At 52.2% G+C, this 15139-nt stretch overlaps 1 protein-coding gene across 4 annotated transcripts in view; it reads left to right on the forward strand.

Moving 5' to 3' along the window:
* The first annotated feature begins 346 nt into the window (after positions 1–346).
* Positions 347–15139, forward strand: part of khk (ketohexokinase) — a 65239-nt gene continuing 50446 nt past the window's right edge. For all 4 annotated transcript variants that reach the window (XM_063053813.1, XM_063053812.1, XM_063053811.1 and 1 more), the window contains exon 1: positions 347–478. The gene's annotated coding sequence lies outside the window, so the exon portion shown is untranslated. The remainder of the gene's footprint in view (positions 479–15139) is intronic.

Raw genomic sequence — 15139 nt, forward strand, 5'->3', positions numbered from 1 at the left:
GGCTCCAGGACAGCTTCTTCCACCAGGACATCAGACTGATTAACTCATGCTGACACAACTGTATTTCTCTGTTATATTGGCTATCTTGTTGTACATAATATTTATTACAAATTACTATAAATTGCACAATGCACATTTAGACAGAGACATAACATAAAGATTTTTACTCCTCACGTATATGAAGGATGTAAGTAACAAAGTCAATTCAATTCAATTGTACTGCTGCCATAAAGTTAACAAATTTCACGACATATGGCGGTGATATTAATGAACCTGATTCTGATCCGAAAGCTCCACTTTAAAAGTGGACACTTCATACCAGAAGTATAGGCCTCTCACCCATAGATGGCGATATGCTGGAGTTATGAAGCAAGTTCAGTGGGAGACACATCCTTTTTGTTCAATTCTATCATCCTACTTCTTTGCTCGGTTCAGCGGCCTGAGGAAGAAGAGGAGAGGTGACTGTCAGGGCTGGCCAGTGAGTTCCTTGCATTGTTAAATGTCTCTGTAATCTGAATGTCACTATTTCTTTTGGTCTGCCTTCCTTGTTCTTGGTTAATGAGACTGCTGATTCATGTCTATGGTTTTAAATGGGTATCGTTGTTGGCGTGTCTCTCTGCACCTTGATTTACTGCCTTTTTTAATTTGGAGAGGGGAGTCAAAATGGCAAAGTGGAGGAATGGTGCAGGTGCATTTTACTTCTCATCACTAATTTTGAATCAAAATGAATAATCACAAAATCTAACCTCTCAGAAATTAATGTAATAAATGAGAAAGAAAATAAAATTTTAGCCTCAGTAAATAATACTTAGATTGCTATTTTGTACAACTATATTATAATTGTTCATTCACGATGTTATTCTGAAAACCGTATGATCAACAATAAATTGCTAGTGGTCTTATTATTATGACAGAACAGAAAACTTGTATTAAGTCTTAGAAATTTGTCCATACATTGTTAAAAGCGACAGTGACAGGACGGCTTAAGTAGGGACAGGGACTGACAATTTCTGAGCCTCTTGCACCTTGTGAGAATATTTAATCTACAAATGTAGATTTTTGTTTGTGTTGGAAATGCACTGTTGCCATGAAATTCACTCTGATGTCATCAGGAGTACTGGAGTGGCCACTGTCTACACTCCAGCCTCGGGGTCTGAGAAACCATGGTCGCTGGTAAATGCAAACACAGTGTTGCATTTATTGCTGTTGCCCTGTGCGCCCTGACCCAGGGACACTTTCCACGCCTCTCACTTCCCCAGTCCTCTCAGAAAGTCATTGAACTGAAACATGTAACCCCTCTTTCTCTTCCAGCAGATGCTGATTACTTCCAGGCTTTTCTGACTTCCGGAGTCTGCACCTGTTTCCACTTTCAACCACAGTTAATGTTGCCTATTTGCTCACTGCCTTCGAATGCCTGAGTGAGTCCTGATGTTCTCCTCACTTTCTCCCAGGGCCACGGCTAATCCTGTTCTCCTCACTCTCTCCCAGGGCCATGGTTATTCCTGTTCTCCTCACTCTCTCCCAGGGCCACGGCAAATCCTGTTCTCCTCACTCTCTCCCAGGGCCACGGTTATTCCTGTTCTCCTCACTCTCTCCCAGGGCCACGGTTATTCCTGTTCTCCTCACTCTCTCCCAGGGCCACGGTTAATCCTGCTGTTCTCCTCAATCTCTCCCAGGGCCACGGTTATTCCTGTTCTCCTCACTCTCTCCCAGGGCCACGGCTAATCCTGTTCTCCTCACTCTCTCCCAGGGCCACGGTTATTCCTGTTCTCCTCACTCTCTCCCAGGGCCACGGTTAATCCTGTTCTCCTCACTCTCTCCCAGGGCCACGGTTAATCCTGTTCTCCTCACTCTCTCCCAGGGCCACGGTTATTCCTGTTCTCCTCACTCTCTCCCAGGGCCACGGCTAATCCTGTTCTCCTCACTCTCTCCCAGGGCCACGGTTATTCCTGTTCTCCTCACTCTCTCCCAGGGCCACGGTTATTCCTGTTCTCCTCACTCTCTCCCAGGGCCACGGTTATTCCTGTTCTCCTCACTCTCTCCCAGGGCCACGGCTAATCCTGTTCTCCTCACTCTCTCCCAGGGCCACGGTTATTCCTGTTCTCCTCACTCTCTCCCAGGGCCACGGTTAATCCTGCTGTTCTCCTCAATCTCTCCCAGGGCCACGGTTATTCCTGTTCTCCTCACTCTCTCCCAGGGCCACGGCTAATCCTGTTCTCCTCACTCTCTCCCAGGGCCACGGTTATTCCTGTTCTCCTCACTCTCTCCCAGGGCCACGGTTATTCCTGTTCTCCTCACTCTCTCCCAGGGCCACGGTTAATCCTGTTCTCCTCACTCTCTCCCAGGGCCACGGTTATTCCTGTTCTCCTCACTCTCTCCCAGGGCCACGGCTAATCCTGTTCTCCTCACTCTCTCCCAGGGCCACGGTTATTCCTGTTCTCCTCACTCTCTCCCAGGGCCACGGTTATTCCTGTTCTCCTCACTCTCTCCCAGGGCCACGGTTATTCCTGTTCTCCTCACTCTCTACCAGGGCCACGGTTAATCCTGTTCTCCTCACTCTCTCCCAGGGCCACGGTTATTCCTGTTCTCCTCACTCTCTCCCAGGGCCACGGTTATTCCTGTTCTCCTCACTCTCTCCCAGGGCCACGGCTAATCCTGTTCTCCTCATTCTCTCCCAGGGCCACGGTTAATCCTGTTCTCCTCACTCTCTCCCAGGGCCACGGTTAATCCTGTTCTCCTCACTCTCTCCCAGGGCCACGGTTATTCCTGTTCTCCTCACTCTCTCCCAGGGCCACGGCTAATCCTGTTCTCCTCACTCTCTCCCAGGGCCACGGTTATTCCTGTTCTCCTCACTCTCTCCCAGTGCCACGGTTATTCCTGTTCTCCTCACTCTCTCCCAGGGCCACGGTTATTCCTGTTCTCCTCACTCTCTCCCAGGGCCACGGTTATTCCTGTTCTCCTCACTCTCTCCCAGGGCCACGGCTAATCCTGTTCTCCTCACTCTCTCCCAGGGCCACGGTTATTCCTGTTCTCCTCACTCTCTCCCAGGGCCACGGTTATTCCTGTTCTCCTCACTCTCTCCCAGGGCCACGGCTAATCCTGTTCTCCTCACTCTCTCCCAGGGCCACGGTTATTCCTGTTCTCCTCACTCTCTCCCAGGGCCACGGTTATTCCTGTTCTCCTCACTCTCTCCCAGGGCCACGGTTAATCCTGCTGTTCTCCTCAATCTCTCCCAGGGCCACGGTTATTCCTGTTCTCCTCACTCTCTCCCAGGGCCACGGCTAATCCTGTTCTCCTCACTCTCTCCCAGGGCCACGGTTATTCCTGTTCTCCTCACTCTCTCCCAGGGCCACGGTTATTCCTGTTCTCCTCACTCTCTCCCAGGGCCACGGTTATTCCTGTTCTCCTCACTCTCTCCCAGGGCCACGGTTATTCCTGTTCTCCTCACTCTCTCCCAGGGCCACGGTTATTCCTGTTCTCCTCACTCTCTCCCAGGGCCATGGTTATTCCTGTTCTCCTCACTCTCTCCCAGGGCCACGGTTATTCCTGTTCTCCTCACTCTCTCCCAGGGCCACGGTTATTCCTGTTCTCCTCACTCTCTCCCAGGGCCACGGTTAATCCTGTTCTCCTCACTCTCTCCCAGGGCCACGGTTAATCCTGTTCTCCTCACTCTCTCCCAGGGCCACGGTTATTCCTGTTCTCCTCACTCTCTCCCAGGGCCACGGTTAATCCTGTTCTCCTCACTCTCTCCCAGGGCCACGGTTATTCCTGTTCTCCTCACTCTCTCCCAGGGCCACGGTTATTCCTGTTCTCCTCACTCTCTCCCAGGGCCACGGTTATTCCTGTTCTCCTCACTCTCTCCCAGGGCCACGGTTATTCCTGTTCTCCTCACTCTCTCCCAGGGCCACGGTTAATCCTGTTCTCCTCACTCTCTCCCAGGGCCACGGTTATTCCTGTTCTCCTCACTCTCTCCCAGGGCCACGGTTATTCCTGTTCTCCTCACTCTCTCCCAGGGCCACGGTTATTCCTGTTCTCCTCACTCTCTCCCAGGGCCACGGTTATTCCTGTTCTCCTCACTCTCTCCCAGGGCCACGGTTATTCCTGTTCTCCTCACTCTCTCCCAGGGCCACGGTTATTCCTGTTCTCCTCACTCTCTCCCAGGGCCACGGTTATTCCTGTTCTCCTCACTCTCTCCCAGGGCCACGGTTATTCCTGTTCTCCTCACTCTCTCCCAGGGCCACGGTTATTCCTGTTCTCCTCACTCTCTCCCAGGGCCACGGTTATTCCTGTTCTCCTCACTCTCTCCCAGGGCCACGGTTATTCCTGTTCTCCTCACTGTCTCCCAGGGACACGGCTAATCCTGTTCTCCTCACTCTCTCCCAGGGCCACGGTTATTCCTGTTCTCCTCACTCTCTCCCAGGGCCACGGTTAATCCTGTTCTCCTCACTCTCTCCCAGGGCCACGGATAATCCTGTTCTCCTCACTCTCTCCCAGGGCCACGGTTAATCCTGTTCTCCTCACTCTCTGCCAGGGCCACGGTTAATCCTGCTGTTCTCCTCACTCTCTCCCAGGGCCACGGTTAATCCTGTTCTCCTCACTCTCTCCCAGGGCCACGGTTATTCCTGTTCTCCTCACTCTCTCCCAGGGCCACGGTTATTCCTGTTCTCCTCACTCTCTCCCAGGGCCACGGTTATTCCTGTTCTCCTCACTCTCTCCCAGGGCCACATTTATTCCTGTTCTCCTCACTCTCTCCCAGGGCCACGGTTAATCCTGTTCTCCTCACTCTCTCCCAGGGCCACGGTTATTCCTGTTCTCCTCACTCTCTCCCAGGGCCACGGTTAATCCTGTTCTCCTTACTCTCTCCCAGGGCCACGGTTATTCCTGTTCTCCTCACTCTCTCCCAGGGCCACGGTTAATCCTGTTCTCCTCACTCTCTCCCAGGGCCACGGTTATTCCTGTTCTCCTCACTCTCTCCCAGGGCCACGGTTATTCCTGTTCTCCTCACTCTCTCCCAGGGCCACGGTTATTCCTGTTCTCCTCACTCGCTCCCAGCGCCAAGGTTATTCCTGTTCTCCTCACTCTCTCCCAGCGCCAAGGTTATTCCTGTTCTCCTCACTCTCTCCCAGCGCCAAGGTTATTCCTGTTCTCCTCATTCTCTCCCGGGGCCACGGTTATTCCTGCTGCTCAGTTTACTCTGTCCGGGGCCACGTTTATTCCTGCTGCTCAGTTTACTCTCTCCCGGGGCCACGGTTATTCCTGCTGCTCAGTTTACTCTCTCCCGGGGCCACGGTTATTCCTGCTGCTCAGTTTACTCTCTCCCAGGGCCACGGTTATTCCTGCTGCTCAGTTTACTCTCTCCCAGGGCCACGGTTATTCCTGCTGCTCAGTTTACTCTCTCCCAGGGCCACGGTTATTCCTGCTGCTCAGTTTACTCTCTCCCAGGGCCACGGTTAATCCTGTTCTCCTCACTCTCTCCCAGGGCCACGGTTATTCCTGTTCTCCTCACTCTCTCCCAGGGCCACGGTTAATCCTGTTCTCCTCACTCTCTCCCAGGGCCACGGTTATTCCTGTTCTCCTCACTCTCTCCCAGGGCCACGGTTATTCCTGTTCTCCTCACTCTCTCCCAGGGCCACGGTTATTCCTGTTCTCCTCACTCTCTCCCAGGGCCACGGTTAATCCTGTTCTCCTCACTCTCTCCCAGGGCCACGGTTATTCCTGTTCTCCTCACTCTCTCCCAGGGCCACGGTTAATCCTGCTGTTCTCCTCACTCTCTCCCAGGGCCACGGTTATTCCTGTTCTCCTCACTCTCTCCCAGGGCCACGGTTATTCCTGTTCTCCTCACTCTCTCCCAGGGCCACGGTTAATCCTGCTGTTCTACTCACTCTCTCCCAGGGCCACGGTTATTCCTGTTCTCCTCACTCTCTCCCAGGGCCACGGTTATTCCTGTTCTCCTCACTCTCTCCCAGGGCCACGGTTAATCCTGCTGTTCTCCTCAATCTCTCCCAGGGCCACGGTTATTCCTGTTCTCCTCACTCTCTCCCAGGGCCACGGTTAATCCTGCTGTTCTCCTCACTCTCTCCCAGGGCCACGGTTATTCCTGTTCTCCTCACTCTCTCCCAGGGCCACGGTTAATCCTGTTCTCCTCACTCTCTCCCAGGGCCACGGTTAATCCTGTTCTCCTCACTCTCTCCCAGGGCCACGGTTAATCCTGCTGTTCTCCTCACTCTCTCCCAGGGCCACGGTTAATCCTGTTCTCCTCACTCTCTCCCAGGGCCACGGTTATTCCTGTTCTCCTCACTCTCTCCCAGGGCCACGGTTATTCCTGTTCTCCTCACTCTCTCCCAGGGCCACGGTTATTCCTGTTCTCCTCACTCTCTCCCAGGGCCACGGTTAATCCTGTTCTCCTCACTCTCTCCCAGGGCCACGGTTATTCCTGTTCTCCTCACTCTCTCCCAGGGCCACGGTTAATCCTGTTCTCCTTACTCTCTCCCAGGGCCACGGTTATTCCTGTTCTCCTCACTCTCTCCCAGGGCCACGGTTAATCCTGTTCTCCTCACTCTCTCCCAGGGCCACGGTTATTCCTGTTCTCCTCACTCTCTCCCAGGGCCACGGTTATTCCTGTTCTCCTCACTCTCTCCCAGGGCCACGGTTAATCCTGTTCTCCTCACTCTCTCCCAGGGCCACGGTTATTCCTGTTCTCCTCACTCTCTCCCAGGGCCACGGTTAATCCTGCTGTTCTCCTCACTCTCTCCCAGGGCCACGGTTATTCCTGTTCTCCTCACTCTCTCCCAGGGCCACGGTTATTCCTGTTCTCCTCACTCTCTCCCAGGGCCACGGTTAATCCTGTTCTCCTCACTCTCTCCCAGGGCCACGGTTAATCCTGCTGTTCTCCTCACTCTCTCCCAGGGCCACGGTTATCCTGTTCCTCACTCTCTCCAGGGCCACGGTTAATCCTGCTGTTCTCCTCACTCTCTCCCAGGGCCACGGTTATTCCTGTTCTCCTCACTCTCTCCCAGGGCCACGGTTATTCCTGTTCTCCTCACTCTCTCCCAGGGCCACGGTTATTCCTGTTCTCCTCACTCTCTCCCAGGGCCACGGTTATTCCTGTTCTCCTCACTCTCTCCCAGGGCCACGGTTTTCCTGTTCTCTTACTCTCTCCCAGGGCCACGGTTATTCCTGTCTCTCCTCACTCTCTCCCAGGGCCACGGTTATTCCTGTTCTCCTCACTCTCTCCCAGGGCCACGGTTATTCCTGTTCTCCTCACTCTCTCCCAGGGCCACGGTTATTCCTGTTCTCCTCACTCTCTCCCAGGGCCACGGTTAATCCTGCTGTTCTCCTCACTCTCTCCCAGGGCCACGGTTATTCCTGTTCTCCTCACTCTCTCCCAGGGCCACGGTTAATCCTGCTGTTCTCCTCACTCTCTCCCAGGGCCACGGTTATTCCTGTTCTCCTCTTACCTGTTTCCTTTCCTCACTCTCTCCCAGGGCCACGGTTATTCCTGTTCTCCTCACTCTCTCCCAGGGCCACGGTTAATCCTGTTCTCCTCTCTCTCCCAGGGCCACGGTTATTCTTCTCCTACTCTCTCCCAGGGCCACGGTTATCCTGTTCCTCCTCACTCTCTCCCAGGGCCACGGTTATCCTGTTCTCCTCACTCTCTCCCAGGGCCACGGTTATCCTGTTCTCCTCACTCTCTCCCAGGGCCACGTCTCTCCAGGGCCACGGTTATCCTGTTCTCCTCACTCTCTCCCAGGGCCACGGTTCGTTCTCCCATCTTCCAGGGCCACGGTTATCCTGTTCTCCTCACTCTCTCCCAGGGCCACGGTTATTCCTGTTCTCCTCACTCGCTCCCAGGCAGGTTATTCCTGTTCTCCTCACTCTCTCCCAGCGCCAGGTTATTCCTGTTCTCCTCACTCCTCCCACGCCAAGGGGCCACGGTTATTCCTGTCTCTCCTCACTCTCTCCCAGCGCCACGGTTATTCCTGTTCTCCTCACTCTCTCCCAGGCGCCAACGGTTATCTGCCTGTTCTCCTCACTCTCTCCCAGGGCCACGGTTATTCCTGTTCTCCTCACTCTCTCCCGGGGCCACGGTTATTCCTGCTGCTCAGTTTACTCTTCCCGGGCCACGGTTATTCCTGCTGCTCAGTTTACTTCTCCCGGCCACGGTCTCTTCTCTTCCCAGGGCCACGGTTATTCCTGTATTCCTGTCTCTCAGTTTACTCTCTCCCGGGGCACACTGGTTACTCTTCCTGTTATTCCTGCTGCTCAGTTTACTCTCTCCCAGGGCCACGGTTCCATTCCTGCCACGGTTATTCCTGCTGCTCAGTTTACTCTCTCTCCCAGGGCCACGGTTATTCCTGCTGCTCAGTTTACTCTCTCCCAGGGCCACGGTTATTCCTGCTGCTCAGTTTACTCTCTCCCAGGGCCACGTTTATTCCTGCTGCTCAGTTTACTCTCTCCCAGGGCCACGGTTATTCCTGCTGCTCAGTTTACTCTCTCCCGGGGCCACGGTTATTCCTGCTGCTCAGTTTACTCTCTCCCAGGGCCACGGTTATTCCTGCTGCTCAGTTTACTCTCTCCCAGGGCCATGGTTATTCCTGCTGCTCAGTTTACTCTCTCCCGGGGCCACGGTTATTCCTGCTGCTCAGTTTACTGTGTCCCAGGGCCACGGTTATTCCTGCTGCTCAATTTACTCTCTCCCGGGGCCACGGTTATTCCTGCTGCTCAGTTTACTCTCTCCCGGGGCCACGGTTATTCCTGCTGCTCAGTTTACTCTCTCCCGGGGCCACGGTTATTCCTGCTGCTCAGTTTACTCTCTCCCAGGGCCACGGTTATTCCTGCTGCTCAGTTTACTCTGTCCCAGGGCCATGGTTATTCCTGCTGCTCAGTTTACTCTCTCCCAGGGCCACGTTTATTCCTGCTGCTCAGTTTACTCTCTCCCGGGGCCACGGTTATTCCTGCTGCTCAGTTTACTGTGTCCCAGGGCCACGGTTATTCCTGCTGCTCATTTTACTCTCTCCCAGGGCTACGGTTATTCCTGCTGCGCAGTTTACTCTCTCCCGGGGCCATGGTTATTCCTGCTGCTCAGTTTAATCTCTCCCAGGGCCACGGTTATTCCTGCTGCTCAGTTTACTCTCTCCCAAGGCCACGGTTATTCCTGCTGCTCAGTTTACTCTCTCCCGGGGCCACGGTTATTCCTGCTGCTCAGTTTACTCTCTCCCGGGGCCACGGTTATTCCTGCTGCTCAGTTTACTCTCTCCCAGGGCCACGTTTATTCCTGCTGCTCAGTTTACTCTCTCCCGGGGCCACGGTTATTCCTGCTGCTCAGTTTAATCTCTCCCAGGGCCATGGTTATTTCTGCTGCTCAGTTTACTATCTCCCGGGGCCACGGTTATTCCTGCTGCTCAGTTTACTCTCTCCCGGGGCCACGGTTATTCCTGCTGCTCATTTTACTCTCTCCCAGGGCCACGGTTATTCCTGCTGCTCAGTTTACTCTCTCCCGGGGCCACGGTTATCCCTGCTGCTCAGTTTACTGTGTCCCAGGGCCACGGTTATTCCTGCTGCTCAGTTTACTCCCTCCAGGGGCCATGGTTATTCCTGCTGCTCAGTTTACTCTCTCCCAGGGCCACGGTTATTCCTGCTGCTCAGTTTACTCTCTCCCGGGGCCACGGTTATTCCTGCTGCTCAGTTTACTCTCTCCCAGGGCCACGGTTATTCCTGCTGCTCAGTTTACTCTGTCCCTGGGCCATGGTTATTCCTTCTTCTCAGTCCCCCTCGTACCCCATCTGTTACTCATTTTTATCCACACATTCTTTCTCTCACTCTCCTTTTTCTCCCTCTGTCCCTCTGAATATACCTCTTGCCCATCCTCTGGGTCACCCCCCCACCCCGTCTTTCTTCCCGGACCTCCTGTCCCATGATCCTCTCGTATCCCCTTTTGCCTATCACCTGTCCAGCTCTCGGCTCTATCCCTCCCCCTCCTGTCTTCTCCTATCATTTTGCATCTCCCCTTCCCCCTCCAGCTTTCAAATCCCTTACTCACTCTTCCTTCAGTTAGTCCTGACGAAGGGTCTCAGGCCTGAAACGTCGACTGCGCCTCTTCCTATAGATGCTGCTTGGCCTGCTGCGTTTACCAGCAACTTTGATGTGTGTTTCTTGAATTTCCAGCATCTGCAGAATTCCTGTTGTTTGCGGTTATTCCTGTTGCTCAGTTTACTCTGTCCCAGGGCCACGGTTATTCCTGCTGCTCAGTTTACTCTCTCCCAGGGCCACGGTTATTCCTGCTGCTCAGTTTACTCTCTCCCAGGGCCACGGTTATTCCTGCTGCTCAGTTTACTGTGTCCCAGGGCCACGGTTATTCCTGCTGCTCAGTTTACTCTGTCCCAGGGCCATGGTTATTCCTGCTGCTCAGTTTAATCTCTCCCAGTGCCATTGTTATTCCTGCTGCTCAGTTTACTCTCTCCCGGGGCCATGGTTATTCCTGCTGCTCAGTTTACTCTCTCCCGGGGCCACGGTTATTCCTGCTGCTCAGTTTACTGTGTCCCAGGGCCACGGTTATTCCTGCTGCTCAGTTTACTCTCTCCCGGGGCCACGGTTATTCCTGCTGCTCAGTTTACTCTCTCCCGGGGCCACGGTTATTCCTGCTGCTCAGTTTACTCTCTCCCAGGGCCATGGTTCTTCCTGCTGCTCAGTTTACTCTCTCCCAGGGCCATGGTTCTTCCTGCTGCTCAGTTTACTGTGTCCCAGGGCCACGGTTATTCCTGCTGCTCAGTTTACTCTCTCCCAGGGCCATGGTTCTTCCTGCTGCTCAGTTTACTCTCTCCCAGGGCCACGGTTATTCCTGCTGCTCATTTTACTCTCTCCCAGGGCCACGGTTATTCCTGCTGCTCAGTTTACTCTCTCCCGGGGCCACGTTTATTCCTGCTGCTCAGTTTACTCTCTCCCAGGGCCACGGTTATTCCTGCTGCTCATTTTACTCTCTCCCAGGGCCACGGTTATTCCTGCTGCTCATTTTACTGTATCCCAGGGCCACGGTTATTCCTGCTGCTCAGTTTAATCTCTCCCAGGGCCACGGTTATTCCTGCTGCTCATTTTACTCTCTCCCAGGGCCACGGTTATTCCTGCTGCTCATTTTACTGTATCCCAGGGCCACGGTTATTCCTGCTGCTCAGTTTAATCTCTCCCAGGGCCACGGTTATTCCTGCTGCTCAGTTTACTCTCTCCCAGGGCCACGGTTATTCCTGCTGCTCAGTTTAATCTCTCCCAGGGCCACGGTTATTCCTGCTGCTCAGTTTACTCTCTCCCAAGGCCACGGTTATTCCTGCTGCTCAGTTTACTCTCTCCCAGGGCCACGGTTATTCCTGCTGCTCAGTTTACTGTGTCCCAGGGCCACGGTTATTCCTGCTGCTCAGTTTACTGTGTCCCAGGGCCACGGGTATTCCTGCTGCTCAGTTTACTCTCTCCCGGGGCCACGGTTATTCCTGCTGCTCAGTTTACTCTCTCCCGGGGCCACGGTTATTCCTGCTGCTCAGTTTACTCTCTCCCAGGGCCACGTTTATTCCTGCTGCTCAGTTTACTCTCTCCCGGGGCCACGGTTATTCCTGCTGCTCAGTTTAATCTCTCCCAGGGCCACGTTTATTCCTGCTGCTCAGTTTACTCTCTCCCGGGGCCACGTTTATTCCTGCTGCTCAGTTTACTCTCTCCCGGGGCCACGGTTATTCCTGCTGCTCAGTTTAATCTCTCCCAGGGCCATGGTTATTTCTGCTGCTCAGTTTACTATCTCCCGGGGCCACGGTTATTCCTGCTGCTCAGTTTACTCTCTCCCGGGGCCACGGTTATTCCTGCTGCTCATTTTACTCTCTCCCAGGGCCACGGTTATTCCTGCTGCTCAGTTTACTCTCTCCCGGGGCCACGGTTATTCCTGCTGCTCAGTTTACTGTGTCCCGGGGCCACGGTTATTCCTGCTGCTCAGTTTAATCTCTCCCAGGGCCATGGTTATTTCTGCTGCTCAGTTTACTATCTCCCGGGGCCACGGTTATTCCTGCTGCTCAGTTTACTCGCTCCAGGGGCCATGGTTATTCCTGCTGCTCAGTTTACTCTCTCCCAGGGCCACGGTTATTCCTGCTGCTCAGTTTACTGTGTCCCGGGGCCACGGTTATTCCTGCTGCTCAGTTTACTCTCTCCCGGGGCCATGTTTGTTCCTGCTGCTCAATTTACTCTCTCCTGGGGCCACGGTTATTCCTGCTGCTCAGTTTACTCTGTCCCCGGGCCACGGTTATTCCTGCTGCTCAGTTTACTCTGTCCCAGGGCCATGGTTATTCCTGCTTCTCAGTCCCCCTCGTACCCCATCTGTTACTCATTTTTATGCACACATTCTTTCTCTCACTCTCCTTTTTCTCCCTCTGTCCCTCTGAATATACCTCTTGCCCATCCTCTGGGTCACCCCCCCGCCCCGTCTTTCTTCCCGGACCTCCTGTCCCATGATCCTCTCGTATCCCCTTTTGCCTATCACCTGTCCAGCTCTCGGCTCCATCCCTCCCCCTCCTGTCTTCTCCTATCATTTTGCATCTCCCCTTCCCCCTCCAGCTTTCAAATCCCTTACTCACTCTTCCTTCAGTTAGTCCTGACGAAGGGTCTCGGGCCTGAAACGTCGACTGCGCCTCTTCCTATAGATGCTGCTTGGCCTGCTGCGTTCACCAGCAACTTTGATGTGTGTTGCTTGAATTTCCAGCATCTGCAGAATTCCTGTTGTTTGCGGTTATTCCTGTTGCTCAGTTTACTCTGTCCCAGGGCCACAGTTATTCCTGCTGCTCAGTTTACTCTGTCCCAGGGCCACGGTTATTCCTGCTGCTCAGTTTACTGTGTCCCGGGGCCACGGTTATTCCTGCTGCTCAGTTTGCTCTCTCCCGGGGCCATGGTTATTCCTGCTGCTCAGTTTACTCTCTCCCAGGGCCACGGTTATTCCTGCTGCTCAGTTTACTCTCTCCTGGGGCCACGGTTATTCCTGCTGCTCAGTTTACTCTCTCCCGGGGCCACGGTTATTCCTGCTGCTCAGTTTACTGTGTCCCGGGGCCATGGTTATTCCTGCTGCTCAGTTTACTCTCTCCCAGGGCCATGGTTCAAATATTCATTTTACTATCAAGGTATACAACTCTGAAATCCTGCAATTCTCTGGGTAGCTGTGAAGCCAAGAAAGAAAAGAAAAGCAGCACAATCATCAACACCCAAATCCCACCTCCCCATTTATAAAAAACATAACAAAAACAGAACGGGTATAACAACCCCCAAATCCCTCCTTCCTCACCAAAATCGAGCAAAATCAGATACTTTATACTTAATATTTTATTGTCGCCAAATAATTGATACTAGAATGTACAATCATCACAGCAATATTTGATTCTGCGCTTCCCACTCCCTGGATTACAAATATTAAATACTAAGAATAGTAAAAATTAATAAATATTAAAAATTTAAATTATAAATCATAAATAGAAAATAGAAAATGGAAATTAAGGTAGTGCAAAAAAACCGAGAGGCAGGTCCGGATATTTGGAGGGTACAGCCCAGATCTGGGTCAGGATCCATTCAGCAGTCTTATCACAGTTGGAAAGAAGCTGTTCCCAAATCTGGCCATGAGTCTTCAAGCTCCTGAACCTTCTCCCGGAGGGAAGAGGGATGAAAAGTGTGTTGGCTGGGTGTGTCGCGTCTTTGATTATCCTGGCAGCACTGCTCCAACAGCATGCTAAAGTGAGTCCAAGGACAGAAGATCTGGCACATCAGTCACCAAATCCTTCCAGCACAAAAACCGAGTAAAACAGATCTGGCACATTGACATTCAAATCCATCCTCCTGCTCAAAAATCGGGACAGGGATTTTTTTTTTAACAAGAACATGATAGGTGCCCAGGGTTAGCAGTTTGCTGGAGTTTGAGGGTCTTAGATAGACACATGACCATGAAGGGAATGGAAGGATATGGATGAGATACAGGAGGAGGACATTTAGGGTAAACTGACATCAGAATCAGCACAACATGCTGGTCCGAATGGCCTGTCCCTCACTGTGCAGATCTATACTTGTTCATGTTACGCATCAAACAACTTATTTGTCAATGACAGATTTCAGATTCTTTGTACACTTAGCAATCTGGTTGTTATCTGTCTAATTTCAGTCATTTATTTGATCATTCAATTGAATTCTTTGTATGCTTTTTCATCTATTAAAATCAAGTGACCACTCATAATTGTAGCCTCACTCACAAGGGTGTTGGTTGCACCTGTGAAGGGGTTATTGCTCGGCTTTTCAATTTGATAGCTCTCAGTCCCTCCAACTCAGTTCAGGAATAGGAACTGCATGCCAACTGTTCAACAATGATGTTTGGTGTAACCTTTGGATTTGGAATGAATATATTAAATTCTCCCTCAAGGCAAGAAGGATAGTTTTTAATTATAATTCTTTCACTGGAGCTTAGGTTTAAATTACTTAATTCAATACCAAATAGTGATCAAACGTCTGATTTTCTTTCACAAACACAAGGAAGTCTGCAGATGCTGGAATTTCAAGCAACACACATAAAAGTTGCTGGTGAACGCAGCAGGCCAGGCAGCATCTCTAGGAAGAGGTACAGTCGATGTTTCGGGCCGAGACCCTTCGTCAGGGCTAACTGAAGGAAGAGCTAGTAAGAGATTTACTAGCTCTTCTCTCAGTTAGTCCTGACGAAGGGTCTCGGCCCGAAACATCGATTTTACCTCTTCTTAGAGATGCTGCCTGGCCTGCTGCGTTCACCAGCAACTTTTATGTGTGTTGCTTGAAATTCCAGCATCTGCAGATTTCCTCGTGTTTGGGTTGATGGAAGAATTGTGCATGATTTCTGAAGCATGTGAGCAGCTTTTGTGATTCACTGTAATTGCTCACTTACTTATATAACCATATAACAATTACAGCACGGAAACAGGCCATCTCGGCCCTTCTAGTCCGTGCCGAACTCTTACCCTATCCTAGTCCCACCGACCTGCACTCATCCCATAACCCTCCATTCCTTTCCTGTCCATATATCTATCCAATTTAACTTTAAATGACAACATCAAACCTGCCTCAACCACTTCTGCTGGAAGCTCGTTCCACACAGCTACCACTCTCTGAGTAA

The sequence above is a fragment of the Mobula hypostoma genome, chromosome 7, assembly GCF_963921235.1.
Source record: "Mobula hypostoma chromosome 7, sMobHyp1.1, whole genome shotgun sequence".
Taxonomy (NCBI): Eukaryota; Metazoa; Chordata; class Chondrichthyes; order Myliobatiformes; family Myliobatidae; genus Mobula; species Mobula hypostoma.